At 32.2% G+C, this 15,064-nt stretch overlaps 1 protein-coding gene across 1 annotated transcript in view; it reads right to left on the reverse strand.

The window, feature by feature from the left end:
* LOC134715506 (phosphatidylinositide phosphatase SAC2-like) overlaps nt 1–15,064 on the reverse strand; it is a 216,434-nt gene that overhangs the window by 148,801 nt on the left and 52,569 nt on the right. The window lies entirely within an intron of this gene.

Genomic DNA, 15,064 nt, shown 5'->3' on the forward strand with positions numbered 1-15,064 from the left:
GCCAAACAAGAATAACTAAAATTTCGCCCCTAGGTTTTTTTAGGAATTCATCTGGTTCAATCTTAGATTTTTTGAATAATTGTTTTGGGTTGTTTTTGTTGCCATATTTTTTTAATCGACCTATGGATTTTATCCCTCTTCTGCTCCTCTGGATCCAATCTTAATGGGACATTATTTTTAGTAATTCTCAGAATTCTAGAAACATTTTGTGGGTCCAGCCGTTTTGGACAGATGTGTAAATTGAAGGTCCACAGTTGTATGATTTCTCAAAAGAGATTAAAGTATCGCAGTCAATAAAATTGATTGGAAATTAGTATTGTCTCAAATGAGTGATAGTAATGTACTATTTTCCTATAGATTGATACCTACGGCTTTTTCGGGAGAATGTTCATATAATTAACCAATTACAAAGATTGATTACTGGCTAAACCAATACAACCCTGACAAGTCTAGTGGCAGACCTAATTTCCATTCTTTCAAAGTCTATCCTTTCTTAAGAGCCTACCAAATCTGTTTTATATACGTTTATATACGTTTATTTATTTAAAACATAATAATCAAAACGAAATATACACTAACGAATATATGCTAGTTTAAACCGTATCAATATAAAAAAAACACACAACATCACAGGGGGAAGTGCATTTGTTCTAATGTTCGCCTCATAAAGATTCATTCTCATGAAAATTCCCCTTACGTAAATATAACATATCAAATTAAAAAGAAATAAATGAATAATACATACAAACGTCATACCGCTAACACAAACATAACTTTCCATTTTCCGTTTCATTTGAACTTGTGGTTTTAGTGCTCAACATCAAGACAAAACAAATTTACATTTCAATGATTAACTACTTGCTTTTATAAAATTATACATGACAATTTTACTGATGCAAAAGATAATCAAAATGCCAAATTGAAAGCATGTACTTAAAAGTCAATAAAATATGCAAAAATATCACATTATCAAGATTTAAAACTCTCAGACGATCAGCTAAAGAATGTATGCGATTGAATATTTCTAAAGCAATGGTAAATGGAACGAGATAAAAGAGGCTGTAAGACCTGGGTGGTCTGCCTGAAAGACGTATGAAAAACACTTTCAAATTTGAAGATGCACTGACCAAGCTTAAAACATTGATAAAGATGATAAAAATGTCAAAGATATGTGATATAACTCTCAATAGGCACATACGAAAAGAAAACATGAATATATGTAAAGGTTTCAAATATTTGAGATCTGTAACAGTGTAATGCCAATGATATATATCAAAATAATTTAGCACTCTAACTAATATTGAGGTTGTTTAAAAGAAAATCGTAAAACTCATCTCTATTTTCGGTTGTTTTTTTAATAAAAGAAGATATACTTTCTGATATTTTTTCCTCTTTAACAGATATTTACTTGATAACTTTTTAATTCGAACGACAATATCTTGTTTTAAAACATGCATTACCGTCTTCATCGACAGACTTGTTTCTTGTTATTTTGAACTTATCTATCGCTTGTCAGATTTGATGAAAGTACTTTAACACGACACTATAATTTGTTTTTTTCTCATGCAATAATCGACCACCGCGTCGAAGACATTTGCTATATACCAAAATTAACACAAAATATTGGAAACAATCAGAGTTATTTATTGTTCTGATAGAAAATTTGCGTCAGTGTCGGGTAAAACTACCTTCTGTGAGACATTTCATCCATATCTTCGATGAAGAAACATCAATACAACTGTAAAGATAGTTCAGCATTAGTCTATCGTTCAAATTAAATTGGTGCGGTTTTTTTATGCTCTCACATAAGTTTGTATAGTGGTTGGTATTTTTTGTCCGTTTTCTGCTGATCATGTTGCCTGTCATTCCACGACGATTGTCCCTCGGTACCTTCTCTCATATTTAAAAAAGATAAATCTTTCAAAATTCAAAAAGGAGAAAGTCAATATTCCAACATGTCTATCTGATAGATTGTTGTTTGCTCTACGATCAATTCAAAATACAAACACTAATGAACGACATCTGAGATTAACGAGTAAACACAAAGTGCATGATCCAATGTCAAAGCAAGACACCTTTCCATTAATAGTGTAATGCTAATAATTAAACGTAAGCAATTTTCAAAAATAACGTTGCTCTAACTAATATAATTAAATTTTGGTTCGATAGGTTCGATTGATTTCCAATTATCCAAATGATGCAAAGTTAATTACAAAACAGAATGTAAGACTTGTAGGTCTTTTATGAATTCATTGAAGAAATAGGTAACAAGAGAAGTCTCCATTGATTTGAACAATTTTTAGAATAGAAGCAATTTTACATATGAGAATAACAGATATAAAGCGACAAATGAAAAATCTAAATTCAGAGACAAAAACCACTGAAGCCAAAATTGACAAAAAGACAATAGTAAAACTAAGCTTTTAGAGCAACCATCAAAAATATTTTCGTCCGAAATGTTGGAATTTCAAATAAGTTATAAGAATTGATCCATATTCCCATGTCGCCTTATGAATTTAACAGTTTTACAATAAATTGTATTTCAAGCCTCCAAACATCATTTTTACTAAACATTTCCGAAAATACTATAAAAAAAACTTCTACACACTAAAGGAAAAATTAATAATTGCATTCAGCATTTCTTAATCTTCTAATGTGGCGTAAGAGAGTTAGTTTAATTAAAGTATACACCCTTAATCTTGTAAATCATTCCTACAAATAAAATGATGATTTTTATGATAAAGTCTCGAAAGAAAAAAAAATAGCAATACATAGTATCACATAATCATGATAATGGTAAACCTCTAACATTTTTACTGAACCTTGGTTGTGACTGACAGCACAAGGCCCAAACGTGTTTTCGAAGGAAGTAATATATTGGATGTTTGAAGGTTATAACGTTCACTACAATATAAATCATGCTTCAACGTCATTTAAGCTCTATATCTTTAAATTTTCTCTCATGTTAATCGCGTTGTTTAATGCTTACATGAACACAGTTGGTGATTATGACATTATCAGAGGAGATGTTCTATAATTACTCTATCATTAGTTAAATCAGCTCGCATTTCATTCATTCTGTCTATTTTCTATACTCGCGAGTTTTTCTTCCAACAGATAAAACCAAACAATAAGCATGATATATAGGTATCAAAGTCTCTCGTGAACTATTATAATAGAAATTGGGTTATAATTTCGTCCATAGTATCTTATTTATTACTTTTATCTATATCTATTTAGTTCTATAGCGTACGATAGAACATATATTTGTTCGCAAATTGTAAACGAATCTAATCTGATAAGGAAATGCGAACTGTAGGTTGAGCCAGCAATAAACTAAATTATTCCTGCAAATAAAACAGAATGGTTAGCAGTATTTTGAAAGTTTGTGAACAAAGTGTCACTAATACAAGCAACAGATAAGGTATCGCAATTGAAACTATAACTCCATGGAGATTAACACTATATAGTAAGATCACGGCAATTACTTATCAAATAACAATTTCGATCACGGCCAATGCATACAAAAAATATAAAATAAAAGCATACCTCCATGAAGTCAAAACATTTGTATTTTTTGAAATTATGTAAATTTCAATTTAAATAGCCATTTATTATATTTAGATAAACACTATTTAAAGAATGTGTAACATACAATCATTTGCAATGCGCAAGTATTGCCTAATGTCAATATGAACTTGATTCGACACTGAAACGTTACTATAAAATATCTAAAATAATGATGATTGGTTAATAATGTTAATGTCTTTAATATAAAATAAACAAGAGGCTGTCACAACTACAGCAAACCGGATTTATTCATATTTATTTGTGTCCTGGCAATATCACAAGAACCATTACTGATGAATGGTGAAAGTGAAAATCGTCAATATCAAATTTGACCTCTATTTTGTCATCAGTATCAACATATTAAAATTTGAAAAGCTTAGATTGAATGGTTCATGAGTAAATGCAACAACGTGAATGGAAATGCCATTTTTCAATCTTTCAAGAACCATAACTCCTGAACGGTAAAAGTCAAAATCGTCATTATTGGACTTGACCTACATTTTGTCATCAGTAACAACATATTAAAATATCAAAAGCTTTGGTTGAATGGTTCATGAGAAAATGCACGGACACGACTGGAAACACCATTTTTCAATCTTTCAAGAATCATAACTCCTGAACGGTAAAAGTCAAAATCGTCATTATTGATCTTGACCTCCATTTTGTCATCAGTAACAACAGATTCAAATTTGGGAAGCTTTGGTAAAACAGTTCATGCGTAAATGCACGGACACGACATCTTTCAAGAACCATAACTTCTGAACGGTAAAAGTCAAAATCGCCATTATTGAACTTGACCTTCATTTAGTTGTTAGTAACGAGTTACTGCACGGACAACATTTGATTGCCGCCCGCCCGACTGACCGACCGCCCGACCGGCCGACCGCCGTACATCCCCAAATCAATAACCGACATTTTTGTCACAAAAATCCGGTTAAAAATGATTAATAACTTTAACATTTGGATTATTATTTCATAACAAAAAGATGAGAATGAAAGCTTAAAGCCTCTGAAAGAGTATCATACCACAACAAAATATATTATTATTACTTCATATTAATATGCCAGTTTCGATTTATTATGAGAAAACAGTCGACTTTATGGCAAAACTCAGCGGGACGCATACAACTAAATGGAGAAGAGCATTGTAATAAAAGAATACAACTTATAAAATAATTTGATAAAGCTGTTTCCTAAATTTTGATTAAATCAAAACGTTAAACGGACAAAATTTTGATGGAATGTTTTGGACCACTAGTGACAGATTAATTGTTGAAATGTGCATCTGGTGCAGAACAATTAGTAACATCAATATTATGAAGTTCGATATTTTCTGTTTCTCTTTCCTGAGTTATGATACTTGTAATTGTAATGCAACAATTTGTTTTTATCACACTAGTTTTGGAGGTTATAGGTACATCGAGCGCTCACACACCTACTTAACCTCGCAATATAATGTATGTTCCTGTCCAAGTTCAGGATCCTGTATTACGGTCCTTAAATGCCCATGTCTGTCATATTTTCATTTTGTTTATTGTAATGTAATAAATAAGCTATTAGTTTCGTGTTTGAATTTTTTTTATACCCCCTCTTTTCAAAATTCGGGGTATACTGTTTTACCTGTCTGTTCGTCAGTCCACCCATTCGCTAGTCCGTCCGTCCCAAGATAGCCCAGATGAGAATTTTGTCGTTCTTTTCTTCGGAACTTCACTACAAGGATTTCTGAAATTTGTTTTCAGGGTCTATATAAGTCAGCTATACCGTGTGACGCGTTTTTCAGATTCAGCACTTAACAATTTCTTGTTTACCGAACACTTATATATTTTTACATATGGTAGCCAAGTTTAAAATTTTCGTCGCATTTGTCTCAGGAACAAAAATACAAGGATTTCTGAAATTTTGTTTCAGGGTTTATGCAAGTCAGCTATACCGTGTGGTGCGTTTTCAGATCAGCACTCAACAACTTCCTGTTTATCGAACACTTACATATATTAACACTATTAAGAGTATCCACGTGCTGCGGGGTATCATCAGTGAGCAGTAGCTGACAGTTTCACTTTGTTTGTATGCACATTGAACGACAAATTTATGTGACGTATATAATTTTTCTGACGTCGGACACTCAAGTAGATCCATGTGTTCGTGGATAGGTTTTTGTGTCCTGTTAAATTGTTCCTTTTAAAAGTTTTGGATTCTCATAAATTCTATGTATAACTTTTGGACTAGTTTGATTTCTGTAATTTATTCTTACATACTTTTGATTTTTTAACCCTGTCTGCGCTCATTGCCTATGTAAAATTTAAAATTGTTTATAATCCAGGTACTTTGGATAACTATTGTATGCACATTGAACGACAAATTTATGTGACGTATATAATTTTTCTGACGTCAGACACTCAAATCAATCCATGTGTTCGTAGATAGTAGATGTTGTTGTGTCCTGTTAAAGTGTTATACGATGATGACTGATGTTCCCATATTTTGACTATTTTATTGATTGAGACTGTTTATTTAACGCATCATGTAAATGTAACGGAATTTGATGAGACTGTTATTAAAGTGAGAGGGTTAGCGCTATAGAACCAGGTTTAATCCACCATTTTCTACATTTGAAAATGCCTGTACCAAGTCAGGAATATGACAGTTCTTGTCCATTCGTTTTTGATGCGTTTTGTTTTTTGATTTTGCCATGTGATTATGGACTTTCCAAATTGATTTTCCTCTGAGTTCAGTATTTTTGTGATTTTACTTTTCACTGTTCATTACTCAATACGGCCATATCATATTTGTACGATATGGGGTTTTCTTATTGATAAAAGAAATCACGATGATTAAATCTTAAAGAAGTTAATTTTATATAAGACAGGGTCTTTATATAAATAATTTATTTGTCTGTCAAGTATCCAAGAGAGGTCTACGAAACGCAAAGTGTGATCGCAGCTGTAACTTAACAATTTTATACAACATGTTGTTTATTCCAAAAATTTCCCCACCTTATAAAAGTCAATGCTGATAGAGATCGAAAAGAGTAACATTTCCCCTGTTTATTGTTTGTTACTCGTCGAGAAAATGGCAAACACACTAGCATGGAAAAGTTCTTATCATTTGCGACAGTATGAGTTTTTATCAAATAAAATAAACATATCTTCCCACACAAAGAAATTGTGCAACTAGTCAGCGAATATAATTCACTGCGCAAAATATTTTAACCAAAGTGGAAATGCAAAATAACAAAAATACTGAACTCTGGTGTAGAATTCAAAACGATAAGTCCCCAATCCTGTCATATTCATTCCGTATAATCGAGCGCTATAGCAGTGCAGACCATGATTTACACAATAACCATAAAAAGAGTCGACAATTGCATTTGGTGATAAGGAGGTGAGTCACAAAGAAAGAAAAGGGGAAGTTCATATGTGAAAAATCAGTGTTCGACTACCAGCAATAATATAACGGTAAATAGCTGTTTAACGTTTAAAATACATGTACTAAGTCGGAAATATGACAGTTGTTTCCCTTATATTTATATATTTTATTATCACAGTTAGTTTCAATTTCTGACCAGTTGGACAGTTTGGTTTAAGTAAACAAGTAATTTCGGCATGCCTTTGAATAAACTGCAATATGTGGAGATCAATACTTACAGTCAAGTCATAGTATAATTTTCAAACAAGTATTTAAAACGCTGTTTTTAATCTTTTCTTTAAAGTCTATTATTCATATCGGCATCTATCTCACAAATCTGCTTAGCCAATAACCATGTTCCTCAGCCAAACACTGTGTATCAACTTTCTTTTTAAAGAATCAAAATTACCAAATGCAGCCTAGATATAAGGAAAATGCTTCTAGGAAGCAAAATTTGAATTTTTAAATCTTAAGGAAATGAAATTATAAGATATGATTACAGTAAATTGATCACGTAAAATGATTTAATAAACCATTCATTGCTATGAGAACTAGTATCGACTTCAGCGCTATTTAATGCATGTCATTAGAATCTATTCATCTCGTTACATAATGCCCACATTATGCTTTATCGCATAAATGAACCGTACAGTTTAATTATTACATTTTTATCTATTTATCAATTGATGAAATTCTGTGCCAAATCTGCAATGAAATAACTGTTTCTAAAATGTTAATTAAAGGGCTGTTACTTGAATACAAATCAGAGAGTCTCTCTTGTTTCGTCATTTTGACTAAGGACATGTCAATTACATGCAAAGATTGTGAGCAATACATTTGAATGTCGCTTTAAGGAGCACTAGCCGTCAAATTCAATGACATATTCATAGATACGACTAAAGTTCACAAAATTGATTAATAAGACTCAAAAACGTATATCCAAATAACAATAAGTTTTAAATAAACTGATAACAATGCATGTACACGATACTATGTATCAGAAATTTCGTGCGTTTTATTTTCATACTATTATAATAATTTGTCTGTTTTTATTTTTATTTTTAGCCATGGCGTTATCAGTTTATTTTCAATCAATGGAGTTGACTCTCCCTCTGGTATCTTTTGTCCCTTTTTAGCTCACATGGCCATGTGAGCTTTTCTCATCACTTGGCGTCCGTCGTCGTCGTCGTCGTCGTTAACAATTTTTCAAACATCTTCTCCTCTGAAACTACTGAATGGATTTGAATGAAACTTAACATGATTGTTCCTTAGTATATCCTGCACAAAATGTGCGCTTCGATTTTTGATCCGTCAAAAAACACGGCCGCCGTTACTTAAAATAGAACATAGGGGTCAAATGCAGTTTTTGGCTTATATCTCAAAAACGAAAGCATTTAGAGCAAATCTGGCATGGAGTAAAAATGTTCCTTAGGTCAAGATCTATCAGCCCTGAAATTTTCAGATGAATCAAACAAACCATTGTTGGGTTGCTGCCACTTAATTGGTAATTTTAAGGAAATTTTGCAGTTTTTGGTCATTATCTTGAATATTATTATAGATAAAGATAAACTGTAAACAGCAAAAAAAATCAGTAAAGTAAGATCTATAAATAAGTTTATATGACCAAAATTGTCAATTGACCCCTTAAGGGTTTATTGTCCTTTAATGACAATTTTTCACAATTTGTTCATCATATTTGCTAACTTTAAAAAATCTTCTTCTCTGAAACTACTGAATGGATTTGAATGAAACTTAACATGATTGTTCCTTAGTATATTCTGCACAAAATGTGCGCTTCGATTTTTGATCCGTCAAAAAACATGGCCGCCGTTACTTAAAATAGAACATAGGGGTCAAATGCAGTTTTTGTCTTATATCTCAAAAACGAAAGCATTTAGAGCAAATCTGACAGGGGTAAAAATGTTCATTAGGTCAAGATCTAACAGCCCTGAAATTTTCAGATGAATCAAACAAACCATTGTTGGGTTGCTGCCACTTAATTGGTAATTTTAAGGAAATTTTTCAGTTTTTGGTCATTATCTTGAATATTATTATAGATAAAGATAAACTGTAAACAGCAAAAAAGAAAAGCAAAGTAAGATCTACAAATAAGTTAATATGACCAAAATTGTCAATTGACCCCTTAAGGGGTTATTGTCCTTTAATGACAATTTTTCACAATTTGTTCATCATATTTGCTAACTTTAAAAAATCTTCTTCTCTGAAACTACTGAATGGATTTGGTTAAAACTTAGCATGATTGTTCCTTAGATTATCCTGCACAAAGTGTGTGCTTTGACTTTTGATCCGTCAAAAAACATGGCCGCCGTTACTTAAAATAGAACATAGGGGTCAAATGCAGTTTTTGGCTTATATCTCAAAAACGAAAGCATTAAGAGCAAATCTGACATGGAGTAAAAATGTTCATTAGGTCAATATTTATCAGCCCTGAAATTTTCAGATGAATCAAACATCCAATTGTTGGGTTGCTGCCACTTAATTGGTAATTTTAAGGAAATTTTGCAGTTTTTGGTCATTATCTCTTGAATATTATTATAGATAAAGATAAACTGTTTACAGCAAAAATGATCAGCAAAGTAAGATCTACAAATAAGTCAATTTGACCAAAATTGTCATTTGACCTCTTTAGGAGTTATTGCCCTTTAAAGACTTTTTTCACAATTTGTTCATCATGTTGACTTACTTTAAAAAATCTTATCTTTTGAAACTGCTGTATCAATTTCAGCCAAACTTAGGCTAAATGAGTTTCAGAGTTTCAGAGTATCTAGTATAAATTTTATATTTCATTTCCTTGCATATCAAGAAACATAGCTCCTATGGCTAAAATAGAACATAGGAGAAAATGATTTTTTTTTTGCTTTTGAAGAAAATAGGACGATTCAAAGAACATTTAAATAAATTGAAAAGCAAAAATAATCATTGATGAGAGATTAAACCAAAAAAATTCAGGTGAGCGATTCAGGCTCTTGAGAGCCTCTTGTTTTTTAGTCTAGACGCCATGTAATAAACTATAGAGATGACCTCCGAATTCATCCTACGATCACATAACCCGATATAGTTAATTTCCATTTTTTGACAGTGGTGTGTGGCTTTTCTTCTGTTGTGCATCCCCCAATGTTTTTTTCTATGTTTCAGTGGCAATGTTTTATACTTCAATGAACACTATATATATATATAACTGATACATTATTCAGTCAGAGATCGTTTTACTAAATAACTAATTAAAATATTTACTTAATAAGTTAATACTGCTTTAAAAATGTTTAATATACGTTTGAAAGCGGTGGCTAAAAACAGGTAAAAAACGGTAAAAAATCAAAAACTTTAAGACAGTTACTTCATATTCTATTATGTAATTTCAAGACTGTCCAAAAGTATGTTTGAATGTATTCGTGCAGAAAGGGACACCTGGTTGTGAAATATTTTGTATCTTTTCGTTATTTTATCGTGCTTACAGTCTTGTCATGGGTGTAAATAAGCTCATCATAGATATCAGGGTTGAAATTTTGTATTTGCGCCAAACGCACATTTCGTCTACAAAAGACTTATCAAGCATTGAGGATCAAAAATTCTTAAAGTTTTGCCAAATACAGCTATTGTAATTCATTCCTGAGGTAGAAAAGTATTAGTATTTCAAATAATTATACATAATACTACAACGAAAAACATACAGAAGATGAACTGTGTTTTATTTTGCAATTGCATACTATTAAAATATGTTTATTTGAATTAAAGGCTCAATTTCCATTCTCACATTGTATGTGCGACGGATATATCATATTTTCATTTGCATGTTCTCTTAAATTAGTTGGCGTTAGATAGTGTTCCTTCGAGATATGCTTACTATCTCCGTTTAATCAAAGTACGATTTTTGTTTACTTCTTCTACAGAATCCATCAAAGGATAATTTGAGCAAATTACTAAAAATCAAACTGCTCTAGACAACAACAGAATTTCCTGGAGTTGCTTTAACATTACACTTGTTAAACCTCTTAAAATTCTATGACAATTTGGAAGGTTATCTGTGGTAATAGAGGTTATTATACATTAAAAAAGTCAATTCTCGACAATATTTTCAATTACAAAGTAAATGAATTCAATTTCAAGAATCCTGAAAAAAAAATGTTACAAAACATTACTTAATTCGTATTTATTTAGTTTCAAAACAACAAGATTTTGACAAATAAAGATGTTTTACGAAGTAAAAAGTGTCTAAGTTGGCAAATAGTTTTGTCACATATATGGTTACTGTACGCGTTCTAAAATATTGCAATATATTTTAAAAGAAAACAATACAATGCAGCACAAACACTTATTGATATCTTGGACAGATGGAAAACATACAAAAGGGAAGGCGAAAGAGTGGCATTTGAAGAGCTATCTAAACTATGAAACTGTTTTTGCAACTGCAACATGATTTACACAGACAGTCCCTTTTGAACTGTATTTATTACTCGCAAAAACTCTTTATTATAAGCTAGATACCTTTGTTAGGTTTTACAGTGCAACATGTCCTGATATCTCACAAAGTAATGTATATATATCAATGTTCAGCCAACAGTATACAATCTAAATAAATGAAAGTGTTTACACAGGAATACTCTTTGCATGAATTTTTTTCAGCAAATTCGTCCAATAATTTTATATACTACAATACAATCGGATGAATGTTAAATGAATATCTGTTTAAATACTTTTAAACTTAACTTGATCAGCAAAATGTCCATTGAAGTATGTAATACTCGAAATCTAGTAACACATAACAATGAAGAATATGTGTCCTCGAACACAATGGTCCAATCGTACTGTTACACTTTCATGAACAGTAACCATTATGTCTTGATGAAAATTTTAGCTTGGTATATAGCGGTATCATTAAAAGTTCACAGCATAACAACAGGTGTATTAAGTCACATGTTAACTTGATCGAAAAGGTATGGTAAACTAACTACAAATGAAACTATAACGTGATCAGTGAACCGATAATCAGGGCCCCAATACCTTTTTTTGCAAATACTTTACACGGTTTGCACCATACTGAACATGTGTACTAATATTCAAATTAACCTGATAATGAAAATAACAACTTATGTCTAATGCGTGCAAAGAGCGTGACCTTCATAAAGAACATTTACCACCAAATCTTTAAAAGCCACGAACACTAACAATACCTTAAAATTTCACTTGAAACGAGATGCATTAGCCATGTATTTTTTATGAATTTCATGTCTATATATCATATGTTTCTTGATAAAAATTACCGAGTGAATGTTTTAATTGGGCACACACACAAATAAATTGTATTAACCATCCTGTTTTGCAAAAGAAAAACAATCACAAAAAACCAAACGCAATTGAGGTTACAAATGAGCACGATAATAGTTGTTTCACTGCAACTGAAATAAACATTTCAAGTAGCTTTACAAGTTAAATAAAATGTCAATTAAACAAATGACAATTTAAGACCACGATTACATTAATAACACATCAAATACAGCACAACTAATCTTAATAAACATGCTCCATCGTCAGACAATAATGAAAACCAAAAATAGGGATTCAAACGTTTGGAATGATAGGAAGTTGATGATCCGTTAGTCCATTGTTGACAGGGGAACTCTTATAGGCTTATGTTTGTTATTCGAGTTATGCGCATTGCCATACATAACAGAAGTGATATATATATTGATATCAGCTGACAAATTTACAAACTTGATCTTCAGCCAATTACTTATAACTAGTGAATTAACTTGGAAAGGGAAATGTGTACCAGTCTAAGTTGTGAAACACGATTATGCTATGAAAATCACAGAAACATTAATATTAAAAGAGGGACGAAAGATACCAAAGGGACAGTCAAACTCATAAATCTAAAACAAACTGACAACGCCATGGCTAAAAATGAAAAAGACAAACAGAAAAACAATAGTACACATGACACAACATAGAAAACTAAAGAATAAACAACACGGACCCCAACAAAAACTAGGGGTGATCTTAGGTGCTCCGGAAGGGTAAGCAGATCCTGTTCCACATGCGGCACCCGTCGTGTTGCTTATGTTACTACAAATCCGGTAAATAGTCTAATTCGGTAGGTCAAATTAATGAAAGGGAAGGGGTTGTAGTTACGATGTAAGGAACATATCCGATATCATTTGTGAAACGGTTATTCCATAACGGTCAACCAACTCGTGATGGCGTCCGTAAAATTTACGAAGGGATGATTTCAACTTCACCATTTGGAACTCTTGGTTTAATAGCTTACTTGTGAGCAGTAATCCTCTATCAAGAAAATCATGATAGGAAATACAAGCACGGGAATATCGTATCAATTGGGAGATATATACCCCGTATGCAGGTGCTGCTGGAATGTTGCTACTAAGAAATTGAAAGTTCACTATTGGAAAGCTGAAATCATCTCTTTTGTCGTAAAGTTTTGTCTTCAACCGACCCTCATTGTCAATTTCTAGATGTAGGTCAAGATATGAAGCCGACTTAACTGTATCTGTAGTATTCTTTATCTCCAATTCGATGGAATAGATGCGTTCCACATAGTCACCAAATTTTGAATTGTTTAGTGAAAGAACGTCATCTATATAGCGGAAAGTAAAGTTAAAGGATATTGCTAACTTCTTATCTTTCTTCCTAAGAAGTTCCTGCATGAAGTCAGCCTCATAATAATAAAGAAACAAGTTAGCAAGTAGAGAGGCACAGTTTGTTCCCATTGGGATGCCGACAGTCTGTTGAAAAACACGTCCTCCGAACGTAACAAATATGTTGTCAATCAAGAAATCAAGCATCTTGATAATATCGGTTTCAGAGAATTTTTTGTTTGAATCAGAGTGATTCTTTACAAAGTAGGATTTATCCCTCCCTAAGACAAGATACTTGTATCTACGTTGGCCATTCTTTTTTATGAAGCAAAGTAATACCAACTCTTTTAATTTGTCTTTTAGTTTGGAATGTGGAATACTTGTGTAAAGAGTAGAAAGTCAAATGTTTTAATACTGTTACAAGATGAAAGAGAGTTAGATTGTATGTACTCTAAAAGATCTTTGGAATTTTTAAGTATCCACATCTGATTCACGCCACCTCTAGAATAGGCAGCTTCACAATAACTTTGAAGCCCGTCTTTGATTGCTTATCAAATAGATGTTAATAATTTAGAAAGGGGTTCCGTGGAGCACTTGGAAGACCCAGCAATATACCGTTGTTTGTAAGGACACTTATGTAGTTTAGGTATCCAATACAGTGATGGAAGATCCAGTTCTTCATCTTTGGTTGAAATACCAAAGGAACAACGAACAGACCTATGAATATCCAAGATTTCCTCTTTGGTAAGTGTCGTGAGGGTATATGTTGAGTTTCCAAGTGAATTGTCTATACCTAATTCGTTTATCAAGCAATTAATGTAATGACTTTTACAGACAAAAACGATGTTATTTGGGGCTTTGTCTGCGGGAACAACAACATATTTATCATGGAGGTCGGATAGGTGTTTAGCAACATTTGGGTCTTTGAAGATTAACGTAGCATGGGCATTGATGGACCCATTCAGTTTCTTTATTCTGATTTGTATTAACGACCTCACTGCCTTAATCCATAGATCGGATATAGTGTCTACGTCTTCCTTCTCGCGCTTAGCCCATTGCCTGGCATAATCCTCGACTGAATCCATCTGCTTTTTCAACCCTCTTTTACACAATGAGTATAACGAAACTTCCAATTTATAAAAATGTCCATCCCGCTTTTCAACAACAGTTTATATGTGGCCGTTAGTGAAGAATAGAATAGTAAACGTAATATAGAATTAACTGCTGTTTTAATCTGTCAGCCGATTCAAGTTCATTCACAAATTCAAAAAAAATCGTAACATTTTTAAGATAATGACTTCTCATTAAATGTTTCATACTGTTAGTTCGGAAACAGACTTCCATATCTTCTACTCTTGAAAAGCGTAACGAAAAAAATATACTAAATGAGGAAATATAATACAATACATAGACGGTGATGAACACAAAAACGATTTTTTAAAACGACAAATTGGTTCAAGATATGACATCAATGA

Source organism: Mytilus trossulus, chromosome 4, assembly GCF_036588685.1.
Source record: "Mytilus trossulus isolate FHL-02 chromosome 4, PNRI_Mtr1.1.1.hap1, whole genome shotgun sequence".
Taxonomy (NCBI): domain Eukaryota; kingdom Metazoa; phylum Mollusca; class Bivalvia; order Mytilida; family Mytilidae; genus Mytilus; species Mytilus trossulus.